The sequence below is a fragment of the Canis aureus genome, chromosome 31 (assembly GCF_053574225.1).
Source record: "Canis aureus isolate CA01 chromosome 31, VMU_Caureus_v.1.0, whole genome shotgun sequence".
Lineage (NCBI taxonomy): Eukaryota > Metazoa > Chordata > Mammalia > Carnivora > Canidae > Canis > Canis aureus.
In genome coordinates, this window is record NC_135641.1 from 19723122 (window position 1) to 19743243 (window position 20122).

The following is a 20122-nucleotide window of genomic DNA, read 5'->3' on the forward strand; positions in this document are numbered from 1 at the left end:
TTAGGGTCTCCCTATAATCCAGGATAATCTTGCTATTTCAAGATGCTTAATAATACTTTCTGAGAGCTTTCCCACCTCCCTCTGAAATAGAGTAACATTCATAGGTTACGGAGATTAAGCTATGGATATCTTTGGTAGGGGGCAATTTTTCAGTCTACCACAATCATTTTTATATTGCTTTTCTTTAAGTTTTTTGTTTTAGAATAATTTTAGATTTAGAAAAATGTTGCAAAGATGTTGCAAAGAGTGTCCTATATATCCTTACCCTAGCTTACCTAGGATGGTTTTTTAAATGTTTTCTTTCTTAAAAATTTTATTTTTGCATTTTGGGTGCTCATAAGACTGGGTATAGTGTTTGTTTATAGAATGAAATATGTTGAAAAAAGCCTGTGTGTTACTTTTCTTGTTTAAAATGAGATTCCCAGTATCCATATTCTACTTTTCCAAAGAAGGAGGAAAAAGAAAACCATGATTCTGGCCAACAATGAATTGACTAATACAAGCATGGGTTGCAACGCCTGGATGACTCAGTCAATTGAATGTCGCACTCTTGGATTTTGGCTTAGGTTATGATCTCAGGGTTGTGGGATTGAGCCCTGTGCTGGGCTCTGTGCTCAGCACAATCTACTTGAGATTCTCTCCCTTTCCTTCTTCCCCCTTTCCCCTCCTCTCATGCTTCCTCTCTCTCTCTCTAAAATAAATAAACAAAATCTTAAAAAAATACAAGTGTGGGTTCACACAGTACTTGTTGAGTGATAATTGGAAAGAGTCATAATTGTCAGATGTAGGAGAGATTTCTAGTAATTTTAACATGGAATGCTCCAAATTTATTTTTTACCTTGTTAATAAATTTCCATATATATCATATTTAATTGATATACCCAAGAATTGTTTGGGATATTTCAAGATTTTTTTTTTATTAGAAGAGGAAATTAAAAATAACAAGCTCATTTTGTGAGTCAGTGTCCACTGAGAAAAAAAGTACATCTTATTTACAGGTCCAATGCTAATAAATTAAATTATACAGTGAATTATATATTAAACATATTGAATTAAGTATATATTGCTTATTGGAAATTATGCAGTGTGATTTGTTCTAAACTCTAAACAATGTCAGTACATATAGGGAGTTTAGCTTAGTCTGTCTAAATTTTATTCAGTGTCAGTCCTTTGATGATAGGGGCACTCGAGCCATTGGTTTCATGTTCATTTTCATTTGATTTCTGAGACCAGATGTTTATCACCATATATATTTGGCCATAGAGATCCTGGGGACTGATTTGATAGGATCACATAAACAGAAGATAAAATTCTGTCTGAAGACTGAAATTTGGTGACGATAATATTTTTTTACTTCTTTATGACCAGTTAGTGATACTATGGAGAATCTAGCTGATGCTCTTAGTGTAGGTAGCAAAACACCTCATTTTTCACTGGGCCATCTGGAGAGAGCTATTGGTTGAATGGCATTTTATACCATGTACAGAAGACTAATAAGAAAAGTAAACATTTTATTAAAGTTTGAGATCTCAGGGCTCCTCAGGCCACCGCCGTCTTCATATATTGTTTTCTTAATGGCTTTGGGCCAATTACTTAGCCTCTTTACCTCAGCTCCTCAATTGGTAAAATGGGAACTGTTATAGTGTGATTAATTTATCTCCTAAGGGGGTTGTTTATATTAATTAACTGCTGTTAAGAGCTTTGAAGATGAAAAGTGCTAACTGCTTATGCCATGATTAGCCATGGAATAGTGGAATATGATAACTGCTTCACGAGATAAATGACTAAACCTGATACACACAAACTGTGAAATCTGTGGGAGGAGTTAAGACCCAGGGCAACGAGAGACTGCTGAGGAACCAGCCTCATCAGGGAATATATTAGTTACACTTGAGCCTTGGTTTAAATGGTTTAAACATACTTCTGAAATATATGTTTAAAATGTCATAACGCTGGCACCACATTTTGCTTTCTGAGTGCCTGTTAATGACATTTCTTTCCTGGATATATTTTCCCCACAAACTCAGCTAAATCTGAAAAGTATTGATTAGTTTCAAATACCTACTCCTGTGCTCCCTCGTGTACACCCACAGACAACATGGAAGGTCTACGGTTGACAGGATAGAATGTTCTGGTTTTTATTTGTATTCTTGAAACCGAACCAAACATGTTAGTGGAACATAAACTGCCATTGCATTGAGTCAATGGATATTTGAGGATATTAATTTACTTCCTTTAATAGTCTTTAAGACATGTTAAAAATAAACATATGGAACAAAGGAATAAAATGTCACTTTAAGCTTGAGCTCTCGCTGAGGACTGTGTGTTTTGCCGTTGACCGTATCATTACCTACCTCGTTATGAGGTCATACCTCTGCACAGTTCATTAGAATTTTTCTCTGATTTCATGGCAAACCATAAATGCAAAGCCAAGACGTTTTGGTCAATGTTTATTGCACTGTCATATTTATTTCAAAGGCGTATGTTAGAAAAACTAAAGAGACAGGCTCTTTCCAAAGTTCTTTGGATTAGGATTCTTGGTAACACCCTCTCTGTATTGTAATTTAATCCTGAAAGCTTGTATCTGAAGTAGGATATGGGAAAGTGCAAATTCAAATTAATTCTCATTTAAAAAGCAACCATTGGAATACTTAATATTTATGTCCGAAGGGTGTCACAGTATAGTGAAAAAAATGCCAAATTTTGAGTCAGAAAACTGAATTTTACATCCTACGCCAGCACTTTCTCAGCAGTGCAATTCTGACAAATCATCTGCCCTCAGTTTTCCTAGCTATAAACTGGAAATGATAATAAATTCATCATAGACTTACCCTATTGATGGAATGGCCAACGTTTATGAGAGAGTAACTGGTATCTGGTAGGGACTATGTAACATTTTATTGATCCTTTTTGGCCAGTAGAATTCAGTAGAGAGCCCTGACAAAGAGCCATTATAGATTTTTATCTAAAAGCTCACATTTGCATCATGTCTGTTTCTGAGAATAGTTTATTCTTGAAAAATTTCCACAACTATAATGTGGCTGGAGCTTTCTTATGCTGAGTCGTAATATTCATATTAAAAGCTAATTTGCTTTTAAAGAATTTAATCTTAAGGAAAAAACAAAACAGATGTATCCCAAATGATTCTTCAAGGGAGAAACCAATGATGTAAAATTTCATAAGGTATTTTGTTATTATTAAAAGAAAAAAGATGTTTTCAGAATCATCAGTTAAAGATTTGACTATACGACTTAGGTTTGTCTAACAAATTAAATTTTTACAACTTTATGTGTCCCTGAATTCACCATTTTCAGGCTCCAGCTACTATTTCAATAAAACATGAGTCCTTTAGGACAAATGACAAGGAAATCCTCATATAACCTTAAGCAGAAGTAGAAGGGAATGGGGAAGTGCTTAAACCTAATAGAGGAAGAAGTCTTTTTGGAATATAAGCCCAAATAAATATTTGAACAGGAATGGTATCTTCATGTGTGTGGTGAAAATAGTCTGTTTCAGGCTGCACAGTTTGGCAGGCTGGCATGTTGACTTTATCACCTCAGGATCACTGGGGTTTCAGAGGCCTTCCCACAGGCATCATGGCGAGCATCACACACCCCTGCCCTAGGGCCTGAGGCTGCAGGCTGGGGCCTGTGAGGCCTCCCAGGGAAGTCTACCCGCCCAGCCCTCCAGTGCCTAGGTGACTTGCTTTATCCCACCTTGCCTTTGGCTCAATGAACAGTTTAGAATCCCTCTCCAATGAAAGCCGTTTTAGTTAGGTCTACTTCACATACCTGGAAGTCCAAACTCCCCGCCCAACAGGTAGAAATGATGGCATTTCTATCCCAGGATGAGTTCTGCTTCCCTTATTTCAGTTTTATGTAGAACCCCACACTGTTGGATTGAGAGGAAGGGCAAGAGACTTAAGTTTTTGAAAGTTGGGATGGTGAACTGTACTAAAAAGCAGCATAGGCCGTAGCAGCCTGGTAAGGATCTTTAGCAAGTCTAGTTGGCTTATGTGATGCAGTGAGCAGATTCAAACCCAGATTCGGAGGTAAGTTAACTATAAAAAGTATGGACACTACCCAGGGTGTTCTCATTATTAGTCGGTGGTTAAGAAGGAGCTGGGTTCAAGAGATTATTTCTGAGGGTAGAGGACTCCACTTGGCACACGGTATTGAGATGCCCACTGTGAGTGGTCCCAATCCCATGGCCTGCTGTTACAAATGTCCCCAAATTAGTTTGAAAAATGTTATTATACTCTTGAATGAAATAAAAAAGGCGAAGGGCACCTGGGTAGCTCAGTCGGTTGACCTTGTGCTTGTAGTCCTGGGGTCCTGGGATCCAGCTGCTTGGGGCTCCTTGTTGGGGGCGGGGTGGTCTGCCTCTCCTCAGCTCTTGCTCTCTCTCAAATAAATAAAATCTTTAAAAGAAGAAATACAAAGGCTACACATAAAGTATTATTCAAATGAAAACCATCTGTTGTTTATAAGGATTTTTAGGTATTTGCAATGGTTTTAGAAAATTGTTTGCTTTTTGAAAGTCATTCTATGATGAAATGGTTATGTCACATATCCTTAGTGCAACTCAGCCATTCACTTTTCAAGATTAATAATTCTAATTATTATCTGCTTACTTCTTGATCTGCTTGCTTTTGAGCTATATGTCTTTACTCGCCATATGCTTTGTTCTTCCAGGCTGACTTTGGGACCATTGGCAAGGCCTAGGTTTTCAACAGTCAAATGATTGCCAATAAAGTGAATATGATATTCACACCAGTGTCTAGTTTATTACTCAGAATAGAGGTTGGAATAAATAACTGATTTCAAAATGAGAAGAGTAGTTTAAAAAAAGAAAGACTTAAATACAGAAAACAAAACTGATGACTGCTAGAGGGCAGGTAGATGGGGAGATGGATGAAATAGATAAAGGGGATTAAAATGTTCAAAATTCCAGCTATAAAATAAGTGGAAACGTTCACACAGGGCTCCTCGGTAGACCTACAAAAGCTCTTAGCTTCCTCAGGGGTCAGCAGAATTGTTGAATCTTAATTGTTTTTAATGTACAAGTTTTATATAAATAATAAAGAACTCCTTATTTTATATTACATCTAATGCTTCAAGTGTTGGTCTTGGAGAGAGAAGATGGACTCTGAAGAACATTCCAGTAATGCCGTGGCAGCGTGGAGAGCCTCTGAGTGGTTGTGTCTGCAGTACTGTTGTGGAAGATTGACCTTTGCTGTTGTATGTAAAGTATAAATTGCTTCTGTTGTGACTTTGAGCCAGTGACTTCTTATTTATCTGAACTTTTCACGGAAGTGTCAGTGAACAGTGTGAGTCTTCATTCTGGTGACTATAACCAATATCGTCTTGCTAAATTAATGGTTTGTACAATTACTAAGTTGTATAAATTTGTTATACTTTTTGCCCAGTTCTAGTAAATTATGAAAAGGAAGTGTAATGCTAAAAAACAAACAAACAAACAAACAACCAAAAAAAACCCATACAGGGATGAAACATACAACACAAGAAATATAGTCAATAATATTGTATTGACACTGTTTGATGACAGATGGTGACTATGCTGGTTGTGATGAGCACTGAGCGTATGCAAGTGTTGAATTAGGTTGTAGACCTGAGACTAATAAAATACTGTGTTAATTATGCTTCAATGAAAATAAAAAATTAAGAAAAAAGAAGAGTGGTTTAATTCTTGCAAAATATTAACCCAGATTTGTGAAGCCAGGGTCTCATGAACCTTTCCTCAACTTCATGAACAAATTATGAACTATTTTTCAATCAGGCTGATAGAAATAAAGGAGATAAAGTCAATAAAATGCCGGCACGGAGTCTGGCACACATGAAGCATACATAAATAAAGCAGTTATAATACTGTTAAGAAAAACCTCCACGGGGACCTGGGTGGCTTAGTCGGTTAAGCATCTGCTTTGGCTCAGGTCATGATCCCACGGTTCTAGGTAGAACCCAGAGTTGGGCCCCCCTGCTCATCAGGGAGCTTACTTCTCCCCCTCCCTCTGCCCAAACCCTGGCTCATGCATGCACTCTCTCTTTCAAAAATAAATAAATAAAGCCCTTTTTTTAAAAAAAAAAAATGAAGAACCTCCAGATTTCATTCAAAACAGAGAGAGAGAGAGAGAGAGAGAGAAAGTAGAAGACCAAGTCGACCATTGCTGACTTAGCTTTCTGCTGTGCTCCAGTATGTATGTGATGCATAATGTACTCTGGAACTTCTTGGGTAACTATGGAAAGATCTCCTTTCTTTCTACTCAGATTCACTCTGGAGAGACAATTCCAGCACAGCACTTCTCAAAAGGCATTGACTTGCCCTTCTGTGGTACCGCTATATGTCAGTAAGAACAGTGGAAGTTTAACTCACAGAAGGATAAAGTTCTGGGGGCATGCCATCATTTGGGTCCCTAAAAGGTCAACATCAGTTTTAGTTGGCAGCTTTCCCCCAAGCTTAAGGATACACTCTGTACACTCCGTTTTTTCCAGGATATTGTCATCATTTCACAACTTACGTCATTGCTCTGACACTATCCTTGACCAACCTGCTATGTGAGAACTATGGCTTCCAGTAGGTTGCCCAAGACTTCGCAGATAGGCTGACCTCTGAAATGGTGTTGTACCAGAGGGCAGATCTTGCTCTGGCTGGATTTGTATGTACAAGCTTCACTGGGGAGGCAAATTGTTCAAGCATGTGTGTGTGTGTGTGTGTGTGTGTGTGTGTGTGTGTGTGTGTAGAGGAGCAGAGGCAAGAATTAAGGCTGTCCAGCCTGAAACCAGACCATAACCCAGAGAGTGCCACTTACTTTTCCAAAAATGAACTCCAATCCAATGACCAACAACCTCAAGCTGACGTTTAGGACATGACAAAAATGTCAAAGCACTAGGTCCCACAAGGCATTTTGGCCTACAGATTAAGTGGGCAGACATCTATTCCACTTTTGGAGCTATTTTGATACAGCAAACAGCAAATAGCTATTTGGATACAGAAACAGCAAACCCTGAAATCCCAAACCTGTGTGCCAAGGTCCTAGGAAGCCAGATGCCTCCAATGGTCCTTCCCCCGCAACCTCCAAGAGAATAGCAGCAAGAAAGCCATCTTGTTTATCACTTGTGCCTTTTAGTTTTCTGTCTTCATGGGGGGTGTAGGGCAGTAGTAGGTGAATGTGTGCAATGCGGTGGGAATAGGGAGTGAGGGAAAGCAGAGATTAGATAGGGAGAAAATGGGCTTAAATGGAGAGTATGGGTTTCATGAGTTTATAGCAGATCAGGTGGGGCAATGCGGCTAACCTAGAAGAACTGAAATTGTTGCCTTCCCAACATAAAATTCAGCATCCTGGGCAGGGCTGAGGCCAGCTCAAGGGCAATTTGGGAGGGGTAGCTCTCCCACCCCTTTCTCTGAACCTGAATCATTTTCCTCCATGCTGACTTCCTCCATTTCCACTATTTCTCTCTCTCTCTCTCTGTATGTGTGTATATATATACATATATGTATATACACACACACACATATATATTTGTAGCCTTTAAAAAAGCTATGTATCAGCCTGTTAATACTAAGAAATCTTGGAAGTGGGAGGGATGATATTCACTTAAAATATGTAGTTAAAAACTACATATTTTTGTATTATAGTACGTGTTACCTTAACACATTATTTTTGAAACTAAAGTTGATAAACACATTTTCCATTCTCTTTTGCTCCCCTCTCCCAAGCCTTCTAGCTCAAAAGTCATTCTTGCTTCCATCCCAGCTTAATAAAAATTTCTATTTTCCTAATATTGTCTTCAGCTAGATGATGATCAAACCACTTGGCTGAAGTAACTCCACCAATGTGTATGCAAGAAATGCTGTTGGGTGACATTGACATTGGCGATTACCCAATAAATGGGTGGGTGGCATCTGAAGAGCGGTCAGCCCAGTGTAATCCCACTACCACGGCTAGCTTCATTCAGGACTTTGAACATATCATTTCAAATGCCTATAACTTTGGCCTAATATTTTATCTTACGCAAAACGAAGAAAGTAATACTATTATTCTTGTTAACCCCACAGAACTCTAAAAGATGTGATGGCATTTTGTGCTTAGTCTGTGATTTTTTTCACTGCATTGTCGCCTATGCCGTGGCAATGGTGGTGGTGGAGATGAGGTTCAGGGAGATGGAGAGAAGGAAATACCATTCTTTTTTACAAAGGAAAAAAGGTATGCCCCCATTGACCTAGAAGTCATGAGCCTTTTTTTCTCAAAGGGATATGCAGTTTGGAGAAGTACCTTGTAGTTGGGAACCACTAAAACTTAAAACACAAACCACTTTGCTTTGTACTCTTTATAGGCAGATATGACCTAAAAATGGTTCCCGTACTGTCATTGCACTTTCCATAAGGCACCATGATGGAGGACTGGCTCCTCAAGGACATGCTTTCCTTTGCCACACTAAATACCTACTTTGCACTTAGACTATGTTCTTGTACTGGGCTCTGTGTACAAAAGAGAATATCCTTAGATGAGAAAAATTAAATGTTCATTTAAGCAGTGAAATAAGGATGAAATTTCAGTTGCAAGCAAAGCCTGTATTATTTTAAAAAACAATGAATAAAATGAGGGAAATGAAACCATAACCCTTACCCGAACCAGTTCTCTCTCTCTCTCTCTCTCTCTCTCTCTCATTCTCTTTTTAACTTTATTTCTCTAGTAGGAAAATAATTCATCCGGCCTGACTGTATTCGTCACCACATAGCTGGTGTGGTTGTCTCATGTAAGCATCAAGAAGATAGGAAGCTAAATCAACAGACCTTGATTTGTTGGCTCAACCAAGTATAAACTAGCCACTGGAAAATCAAGTTGAAAACATAGGACAAATATATGAAAGAGACAAGCCACAGCTTGCAGGGAAGAAAATGTTTGCAGAAAACTCCAGCATTACAGGTTTATCTAAGGTGTGGTCTCAGGTAAGCCCCAGTAATTACCCAGGACACCACAGCTAGTGGCTGAAAAATGAAGGGCTTCACAGACTTAACCCTTTCACTCCTCCTCTAGACAATCTCATAGGGGAATTCACACGATAGACAGCTTAGATTAAACTGGAATTGTTTTTATCGTGATTGAAATTGTTTTTAATCATTCCTACTATGGTGTGCCAAAGATATTTCTTAACTGTGGCCTTTAGCTTGTTCTTTCTCTAATTGTAGACATCTAGGACTTAATTTTATGATGTATCACAGTTGAAGACCTCACCTCACTTGGGGGCTTTTTGGGAAGCAAAAACAGTTAAAAATTGCATTCTGATCTGGTCTCTGGCTTGAGGTAAGTACCTTTACATTTTCAATCTTAATTTCCTCATCCTAGACCTGGGATGACATCACATGGTCTCTGAAGACCCTTCTAGCTCTAATCCTCTATTTTTCTATTTTGTATAAGTGTGGCATCAAGAAGCAGTTATTTCCAATTGTATCCTTGAAACACATCTAAATTACTGATTCATTATAGTACCTAAATTCAAAAAAGCCATAATGTATTGAGGTTGCTTTATTTTTGTTAAGTAGTGAGAAAATTTTAAAAGCACCTGGTTTAGTTTGAACTGTACACAAGCAAAAAATCTTCTACCTACTTTCTTCCCTTGAGAATAACCTGGTTGTATTTGTTTTACTAAGTGTTTTGGATTTTCATATCATAGTAGCACTCTTATTTTCCCTGAATGTCTTTTCGTGCTTTTTTTCCCCCCTAAATGCTTTTATTTCCAAATGCATCAAATTTAGAATTTGAGAGAGAAGTTGCCTATGCTTACACCTATATTCCTGATAGATTCCATACTTCATTTTGCCTTCACACTATAAGTAACACCTTCCCAACAGAAACCATGCAAATGCCTATAGCTAGGCAGTCCATCAAATCCTATAGCTGGAAGAAAAATTAAGCATAATCTTATTCAGCCCCTCACTCTTTTTATGATAATAATAGTATTATAATAATGAATACCTATCATTCTTTGAGTACTTACTATAAATATAAAGCCAGATAGTCACTGGGCTTGTTATGTTCATTACTCATTCAGTTCTTGAAACAGCCTTGTGAGATACAAGTTATTATCCCCATGTCGCATATTAGAAAGCCAGAGCAAACAGTTTCAGTAACTTGCTCCATACATGTAGTAACTATTGGAACTGAGACTAGAACTCTAGCCTGTCAGATATGAAAATCCTTTGATTTTCACTCCTAGACTAGAAGGAGGAAGGAAATTGAGGCCAGCCAGAGGCATTCAATATAGCTCAGGGTAAGAAAACTTTGTACCTGCTGCTCCCTTTGTGTGGAGTGCTTTTCCACGCTGCTCTCCATCCTCTTCTTCAAGCTCCAACACCCCTTTAGAGAGACCAGCCTTTCTCAGGGTTGCAATCCCCTCCTAACAGATAACATCAATCTCTCCACCATCATTTTATTCTCTTAGGGCCTCTTCACTTTTCCTCCATGGCACCTACCACAGTGTGCTGGGAAACATTTATGTGACTGTTTAGTGTCAAGTTCATAACACTTCTCACTATGTAACATATAGTTATGTATTTAGTTATCTATGTCTCCTTCTAGAATGAAAGCTACACGTCTCTTGAGGATACTGGATACTGAATATCTCTACAGATCTATCATCTATCCTGAGGTTTCTTTCACAGACTAATGGGTAGTTCTAAAGAGTCATACTTGGTGTATGTTAGGAAAATAATGATTATTGCAGTATAGCCTGCTATTTATTTATGAATACTTCTTGCTAAGATCTTCTTTGAGACACTCAACTGCTGCAAAATATTTCTTCTATTTACTTCTCATTTAAAAAATTCTGTCATATAAATAATCATATGTAGTCCCCCCCACCAAGAACCTGTGAGGTAGGCAGGATAAAATTCCCATAGATGAGAAATTGAGGTTCAGAGAAATTAATGTGCTTCAGATCACATGGCTTATCAGTGGTGGAGTTGGGATTTTTCTCACAGCCACTGCATCTCCCTGGAGTGTAGACAAAAGGCATCTGGAGTTCATGGGAGTGGGGGTGAGATGGCAATGATCCCAGTGAAGTTAGACATGGCAACCAGGCCCTTTAGGCACCCTGGCTGTCAACACAGACACTGACACACACACATACACACTCATACTCACCTGGGAGAATCCATTCTACTAGGACAGAATGAGCATGACCTTGTAAAGAATAAATTCATGCATTTGATTTAATTCATCTCTCATCAGTGTCAAGTATGGCTGTGATGGAGAGAGAAACAGGTGGAAAAAATTTTATGCTTCTTAGCCATCACCACTGGTGAATCACTCTGGACCAATTCTTCATAAGCCCACACAATTTGGCCTTCTTCTCTTTCAGGTGAGCGAGTACAAGCTGGGTCCATGTAACCACTGGAGGGGCTGTCACCAAGGAATTCATGCAGGAAGAGGGGCATGGAGAGCAGGAAAGGTGGAAGATCAAGTGATGTGAAGGGGCTTTACTTTTAAGGATTGTTATGTGGATTGTTCTCTGCATGTTGGAGAGCAGGATGAAGGATTAATTGGTGGGGTCATTTAACTGGCAGTATGTATTCAAACATACATAATGATAGATTATCTTGCCTATTATAAGGCAAATTTAGATTCAATATTAATTATAATTCAATTAGTAAAATACATTAATTAATAAATAAGACTCTTTGTTCAGATGTAAATATTCAAATGATATTTGAATTAGCACAATGAAATTATGAGTTGTCTTTAAAAGTCTGGAGTGCAAATTAAAATTGTATCCCCCCAACTATTACAACATCTCTTACCTTCATAATGCCTTTAAATAAGTTTATAGCTATTTTATTTGGAAATGCTTTGGAGGATTCCCAGGGAGATACTGGCTTGGCCCAGGAGGCTGCTGGAGTCTTGACAGAGTTTAGACAGCTCACTTTGACAGAATTAAGCTGCCTAGTTTCTTGAGTAGCTTCCTTTAGTTTTCTTCTCTTCCAGATGATGTGAATGGTGATGATTTGCCTACACGAGGCAGTAGTGAAAGAAAACTGGGATAATACTGAGCACACATTACACATTGTATTCCAATCTATATTTACTACACATACACCCCAAGTTTCTTTGGCAGAAGCAGAAGGACTAAGGTAAGTGATAAAGAAGGGAAAGATGAGAAAGAAGATTAAGATTTGGCATTCCCGGGTCTTGGAGTATTAGTTATTTATCGTTGCAGAACAAATTGCCCCAAAACTTAGCAGTCTAAAACAATAAACGTGTATTATCTCAGTGTCTCTAAGTCAAGAATTCAGGAGTTTATTTGGGTGGTTGTGGCTCAGGCTTTCTTACAAGGTAGTAACCAAGATGTTTGCCAGGACTGTAGTCATCTCAAGGTTTAACTGGGACTGGAGAGTCTACTTCCACTTACATGGTTGATATGTTGGTTTGGGGTGCTAGTAGTTAGTCTCAGTCTCTCTCACATGATTTACAGGCTGATTGAGTGTCCTCATAACATGGCAGTTGGTTATCCCCAGTGTGAGTGATCTAAGAAGGTGAGACAGAAGCCTTAATGTCTTTAATGGTCTCACTTGGGAAGTCATACTCATCATTTCAGCATTAACCCAGTGGTTGTACATGTCAGTACTATTTGATGGGAGGAGACTACATAGGGTAGGACTACCAGGAGCCCAATTACTCTACTTGGTTTCTGTATTCATAAACTATTCATAAGATAATATTTGCCTAGCCTGCCTCATAGTGCTATTGTGAGAATCACATGACATAGTGGATATAAAGCTAGATGTGAAAGACTGTAGAAGTTTAATGCATCATTATAGATCATCTTAAATGATGGAGAAGGGATGCTTGGGTGGCTCAGCAATTGAGTGTCTGCCTTTGGTGCAGGGCATGATCCTGGAGTCCTGGGATCGAGTTCCACATTGGGCTTCTCGTATGGAGCCTGCTTCTCCCTCTGCCTGTGTCTCTGCTTCTCTCTGGGTCTCTCATGAATAAATAGAAATAAAATCTTAAAAAAAATAAAAAAACAAATGAGGGGGAAAATATTTACTAAGCACCTGCCATATCACAGGCCCTTTGTAAATGGTCATGAACAAGATGGACATGGTCCTAGCTTTAGAGCTTACCTTCTAGTAGAAAAAAAAGACCATAAGTAGTAAAAGAACAAACAATGATTATGAAATTATGTTGTTTCTATGGAAAAGAAAACAGCATTCTCTGATGGAGAAAAATTGGGCCCCAAAGCAAATGGGGAATTATGGAATGCTCCCTCAGGATTTAATGTTTCAGGTAAGATCGGAGGGATAAGATGAACACAGTCACATGGTGAGAGCTCAGATGTCCCTGGAATAGAGCCTGATAGCTAAACAGATTTGTAGAGCTCCTAGGGCGAATCCCACAAAACACTATGTAAAAGCCCAAAGGAGCATGACTTGCCCATAATGCAGGGTGTTAGTCATCATCTCAAATGCTAAAATTATGAAATACACTCACTGTGCTTCTCATTCAGGGAAAACTGTCTATTGGCCTATCAACTATAGAGGTGGCACCTAAAAGAAACAAGCCAAGAGATGGTATTTACAAGGCCCAAGAAACATCTGAGTATCAGGATGCAGCACTCCCCACACCATCCCTGCCCCATTGCAGGGCTGCCAGCCTTAGAGTTTGTGAAAACTGTAACAATACAATAAAACACAACAAGGTTGTCTTCTGGCTTTCTAATTAGTTTTTAAAAACCATACACTTGCTTTAATTGTTTTGTTATTTTTGGATCACAGCAATAGCAATAATTCTTCCAATTCTCAGCCTCACCAGGTAAGCACAGACCCGAGAGGAGAGAAATAGGCCACCTTTAGTTTGGGGGGAGAATAAAAGATAAAAGGAAGTGTTTCTATCAAATCTTGGTTCCAAATTGTTCTGACTGAAGTCTCACAGAAGTGTCCTTTAATAAGAAGATTTCACAAATGAATCACTAGAAGCAGAAGACCTTTTGGGGTCCCTCGTGAATATTTCATCCCATCCACCCCACCTGTATCAGAACACAAACTAAATGATAATATAATACAACACTTGAGCAGCTGGTAAAAATATGGGCTTTGGGCCCACAGGAGCTTTAAAAAGAAACCCAAAAGCTCACAAACTCCCCCAAACAAATTTGTTTTAAATATGTTTTTCATGTTAATCTCAGTCACAAAAGATGATCCAAATCAAAGAAGTGTACTGTGGAAAATTGCACAATGCGACAAGATGCTGCTTCTCTAAGAAACATACCTGACAAATTGTTTCAGGATCATGCTGGATGAAGCCTCATCGTGGTTATTAGACATATGACTTAGGGCCATGTATCACTTTTGATCTAGCCTACTGCTGTCACTGTTTGCAAACAGAAGCCCGGGTTACTGCCACACAGATCCCAGACAGCTCACACCCAGAGCCTGGCAGTCTGACATTGTGGTTCTGGGCCTGGACATTGATGTCAAATGGGCTTGAATCTCAGCTTTGCTGCTTCCTATCTTAGGAACTTTGGGCACCTGAAATGTCTCTGAGACTCACTCTCCAATGGGAACAAATATATACTGCCTAGGCATGTTGAGGATTCAATAAGATAGTAACATTGATAAAACCTCTTTCATAGTAAGTGTTCAATTTATGATTTATTATGTAATATTTATCATGTACTATCATTAAGATCACATATTTATTATGCCTTTTTTTCTACATTTCAAGCGGCCAATTATGGCCCTGGGCAGATGGATTCTACATCTGCTATCATTTGCATCTCTAACACTCCTTATCTATGGGAGTTTCATTGTTTTCTCTTTAGAGTTGATAATAACACATCTATCTAGCAGGAGATTGTAGTATTGCCTCCGATCGGTATTCTCTAGGCAGTAGTGGGGGGATTATACTGCTATTGTGTATTTGGATGACCTCAATAAAACTGTTAATGCATGAACATAGACCAGTGCTGAAGTTAAGTGCTAAGAATTCCATTCAATTGGAATGTTTCTCCAGCAACCAGTGTACAATTTGGGGGTCATTTCAGCCATAGACAATCTTTGTATGAGCCATTTTATTAGTAAAGGTATCCTTTTTTAGAGACATTAGCTAAAGGCTTTGTATTATTTAAAATTCACCTTAGAATATCTGGGAATAGTTGAGCTGATTGGAAAAGCAGTGGGCACTTCAAGTTCAATGTAAATTAGCAATGTGGTTTAGACAAATTAAAGACCTCTTTAACTTCCCAGTGCTTAATATGAAAAGCATCCAGACTAATACAATAGGTCACACTTAAATGATTCTCTCCTTAAGAATTAAACTGTCTTTGCACCATGCATTAGTGGCAGAAGATAATAAGATGCAGCTCCCCTAACTGAATCTTTCTTAAAGGAACTGACCAGGTAAAAGAATGGAGTTACTGGGCATGAAAAAAGAAAAATACAAAAATAATTTGACCTGCTAAAAGAATCAATTTTTCTGTGTACTGGAGCAAGACGCTAACAAGCATGACAGTAGCCCTTTGGCTATTGAAATACTCTGTAAAGGCTTCGCTTCAGCACGGGAGGCATCTGTGGACCAGATTTCAATGTGGGTACTTCTAGCTGCGTAGGTCTGAATTCATAAAGAGTTTTAGATAGAATATGTCTGTAACTACCTGAGGTTGGGATTAGTTACAAGATTTTATGTGGTGAGGTTGGGGGCATCATCAGGTTATTGAGGATTTTAACTCCCTAGAGAAGCAGAATATTATTTCTGTTGGAGACTGCTAACTACTACTGAACACTTAAAATATGTTTTTAAAAAGTGGGTGCATTTGTCAGTATTAACATAGAAAGAGAAGAGTACTAGATGGAGTTAAAATGTTTAATTTCCTCTGAATCAGGTGGTATTTAACCTGAATCAGGTGATAGTGGGTGGAGATGGAGTTGGAAATGGGCTCCATTTTTGTAATGGGATTGTCGAAAGCTATCTGAAAAGTTCTACTATCATATTCTTTGGCGAATAGGCCTTTTAAGTTCTTCACAAATTTGAAATTCTTTCATTCCAGCAAATAAACTATAGCTATAGGCTTGCATTGACTGTGTGAGGGACACTTTTTCTTCATTTTTCTATCCAATGCCCATAATAACCCCTTAAGGCAGCAATAAGTATTCCAATTAATAGATCAACAAAGTCTGAGAGGGTAAGTAACAAGGTCTAGTTCACATAATAGTAAGTGGAAAAGTAGAGATTTGAACCCAAGCCCTCCAATTCTAAGATGGCTTCATGATGCTCCTCACCACGATATAATCTTGATTCCTTCTAGTCCTACGTGTCCCATGGTGGACTGTGAGACCCCCACAGTTGTTTCTCAAGGCAGAGGGCTTCCTTCAAGTTATGGCACTATTCAGTTGAAAGAGCTGAAGTGTGTCTAGTTTTTGTGTGTTTTGAAATGTTTGTCACAAATGTGGTATGGAGACATAGAATAAGATATTTTAAATTGGAGCTAGCAGACAATACTGAATGCCTGGTCCCTTATTTAAAGACCTAGAATACAATGCTCAGTGAATTGTACTCTGGTTCTATGACCACAGCAGCCCAGGTGGGATGGGTGATTGAGGACATATTAACTATTAGTAAGTCTCATTTCTTTTACATGGTAAGCGCCACTGAAAATCCTAGGATGGGAACAAGTGACTCTGAGCTTTAGTAAACCCCATCAACAGAGTCAAAAGTCCCCCTCGCTTCTTGATATGTGTTGGGATTGACTTTCAGACAGTCTGTGAGTGAAACCACCGATCCACAAAGTGATGGAAACAACTGAAAAGTGCCAGTGCATGACCTCCTGTGTTTAGCCTTACATCATTACCCGAGGGCCTCGTGCAGTTTCCTCATTTCCTATCTTCCCTGAATGAAACATCTGCCCTTTAGTTAGCTGGACTCAATCTGAAAAATAAATCCATATATTCCTACCAACTGTATTTTAAATCTAATAGGTTCCAATGAACCCAAATTCTATCTACAAAGAAAAAAAGTATAAAAAACACATGTTTATTTAAAATCTTTCACCTAAGGGCTGAGTGGCAGAAGGTACAGAAAGCAGAAGCCAAAATGAATACTATTGGGCTCAGTATCTTACTAGAACATTTGTTTGGAAAAGTGTAGACTACTAGGACAAATGTCTAGACAGTGATAATAACCTTTTACTAAGGGCTGTAAAAAAGTAAATAAAAGAGAGAAGAGAAGGAAGGAGAGAAAGGAGAGGGAGGGAGGGGAAGAGGAAGTGAGGAAGGAAAAGAAAGAAAAAAAATGTCAACATAATGGGTGCCAGGAACCATGTACTTGGAGCAAGTTTGTGCAAAATATGCGTTGGGTTAAATCTAGGTTGGCAGCTAAAGATGTAGCATCACCATACACTCAAATGCCTCCAGAATTTGCGAGCTTTACAGCAGAACCTTGGAGGGAAAGGAAATTAACCAAAGTTGTTATTGTCTAACATCGGTTAGAGACCAGCACAAATCTCTGAAAATAGACTGGATTTGCTTAAAAGCAAATGGTTTTTGTTAGGGGTTATTTTTCTCATGTCAAAAATAAGAGATCACACTGTAAAAGGAAGTGGTAAAACCTACATCACTCAAAGCCTTGAGGATGTATCCACGTGTTCCCACACGCTCAACAGTTATTGAAAGTGTGATTCTCATTTTACCTGTTAATCCAATACTTGGAAGTATTCAACAAGGAGCTTAGCCTTCTCCTCAGTTTTGATTTCTGAGCAGTTGCAAAGAACACATTTGACTGCAAAAAAACCTCTCAGCTGTTTACAATTCTGGAATTCGTTTTATGATCAACGGTGTTTTACGTGATTGTGAGCGCATGTGAGTTCATTGTGAGAATGAAGCACCAATTTCCAATTGGTATAGAGTATCTGACTTAAGGTTTCTTTGAAGAGAACTCAGGAAACACCCAATGAATTTATACATTTATCTATATACATCTTTTGAGAGGTTCAGGGATATATGATAGTTATGAAAACAAGTTTTTCTAGATGAAATAAAGGAGGGAAAGAGTTGTGAGAAATAAGAGGGAGGCAACTCCAGCCTGAACTTTTCCAGATAACTGACTCAATCTGTCCTTCTTTTGCTATGATCTCACACAGTTTTATATTTGGGCTCTGGAATGAAAGATGGGGAGAAACACGTACATTTTCATCACATCATAGAAGGTGTCAAAATACAAGTTGATTTTTAATTTTTTAATAATGATACTCTTTGAAAAGTTTAAATGTATTAGCATTTAGAAATATTTAAATATAAAACACGGTATTAATTACTTCTGCTGTGTAAGAAGAGTAGAAACATTAAGTCATCTTTAATGAAGCCATTTTTAACATTGTGTATATACACACATGTATGTATACCTTTGTACATATATAAATTATTTTTAAGGCAGTATCAGGGAGCAGTTAATATCCTCTGAAATTTCTATATAGGCAAAATTTATTGACTTCAAATGTCATAGTTGCCCCTTACTTGCTGACTTTCTGGGTCTGGGATTTCAGGGCTAAGTGGAGCCTGGAGAAATGGAGGCACCAGTAAGATAGGGCTGACCTGGCTCTCACATGACTCTTCTACTGATTTTAAGAGAAATTTTAAGATCTGTTGAAAAATACCAATGATTCTAGTAATAATAAAAGGCATTAGTTATGCTTTACATGGGTGGAATACTCAGAATTTCTGTGGGTTTGCATTTGTGTTACCTAATTTCTGAATTAAGGTGGTAGTGTGCCTTAAATTGTCTACATAGGGCAGCCCAGGTGACTCCACGGTTTAGTGCCGCCTTCAGCCCACGGTCTGATCCTGGAGACCTGGGATCGAGTCCCATGTCAGGCTCCCTGCATGGAGCCTGCTTCTCCCTCTGCCTGTGTCTCTACCTCTCTTCCTCTCTCTCTGTGTGTCTCATGAATAAATAAATAAAATCTTAAAAAAAAAATAAATTGTCTACATGCTGCAGGTCTAAAACAAAGAGAAAAAAAAATCTGTCAATTATCTTCAACCAAACAACCTAACTGAATTTTATTTTCCTTCTAGTACTATGAAGCACTGGTGAGTGGATCATGCTTTTTGCATATCATTTCTCTAAGAGATAAAATAAAGATGGTTATTTCTGCTTATTTGGGGTTTTGTCATGAAAACATGTTATAAAAATAGGCCCTGACCGCTTGGGACCAATCTTTCCAAATGGATATACTGAGCATGCTGTTGAATTCAGGCTGAAGCATTCACTCAGCTTAGTGATTATCTGGCATTATCTCAGTGGATAATGATTTTAATACTTCATAACACTCATTATGGCATTAGTGGTTTCATATTAATAAGATATTAGTTTTGTTATTCAGGGAATCTAATACATGAAAGTAAAAAAAAAAATCACCTTAAAGCTTTTGTTACCCAATGGGATTTTTATTTGTTTGTTAATATCAAAATGCCTTTCCTTATTGAAACAATTATTTGAGCTTTTCATAATTCTACCTCATGATTCTTAGTTTTAATATATTTTATTCTTTGACAATTTGACCCTCGTGACTGCCACACTTTGCGTCTGGCTATAGTTGTTCTGGAGGGAAATGTTTGGTTGATCTCATCTTAACTTTTTACTGAGTTTTAAGAAAAAAATCAAAAAGACTTGATCTTAGTGCTTATCTTTCATTCTGTGCAGAGTAATTATAAAATGTACTTTAGATAAAAAAGCAACATTTTAGTGATAATATCATTATATTTGGTACTCAGTAGCTTTCAAAGGTTATGAATTAACAGAAAGTCTTTTAATATAAAATCACCATCTTGTTCTCATGATGGAGCATGAAAATTGACACCGAAGAGTGCCATGTCAGGGTTTATAAAAGGTCTGGTGATGTGGATGAGGACTGTTACTGTAAAGACTTAGAAAAATTGCCTGACAGAAGTCTTCCTTTAAAACCATAATGTTTTCTAAGGATTTTGAGTTATGAATTTAATCCCAAATCAAGAAAATGTGAAATCTGTGTAAAATCTTGGAGGAAAAGGTAAATATATGTAACTCAAGTAAGAGGTTAGCTGTTAATAATTAGGTTTGGACATCTAATACACA

At 38.1% G+C, this 20122-nt stretch overlaps 1 long non-coding RNA gene across 21 annotated transcripts in view; it reads left to right on the plus strand.

Moving 5' to 3' along the window:
* The window catches only part of LOC144302457 (uncharacterized), a 106132-nt gene extending 92461 nt beyond the window's left edge, over nucleotides 1-13671 (plus strand). For 20 of the 21 annotated variants that reach the window (XR_013369354.1, XR_013369347.1, XR_013369353.1 and 17 more), the window contains one exon: nucleotides 5121-5563. This is a non-coding gene — a long non-coding RNA (uncharacterized LOC144302457). Of the gene's footprint in view, nucleotides 1-5120; nucleotides 5564-8714; nucleotides 9326-11251; nucleotides 11382-12004; nucleotides 12151-13526 lie in introns of those variants that run through there. The other variant, XR_013369329.1, reaches the window with a different exon arrangement.
* Nucleotides 13672-20122: the final 6451 nt, after the last annotated feature.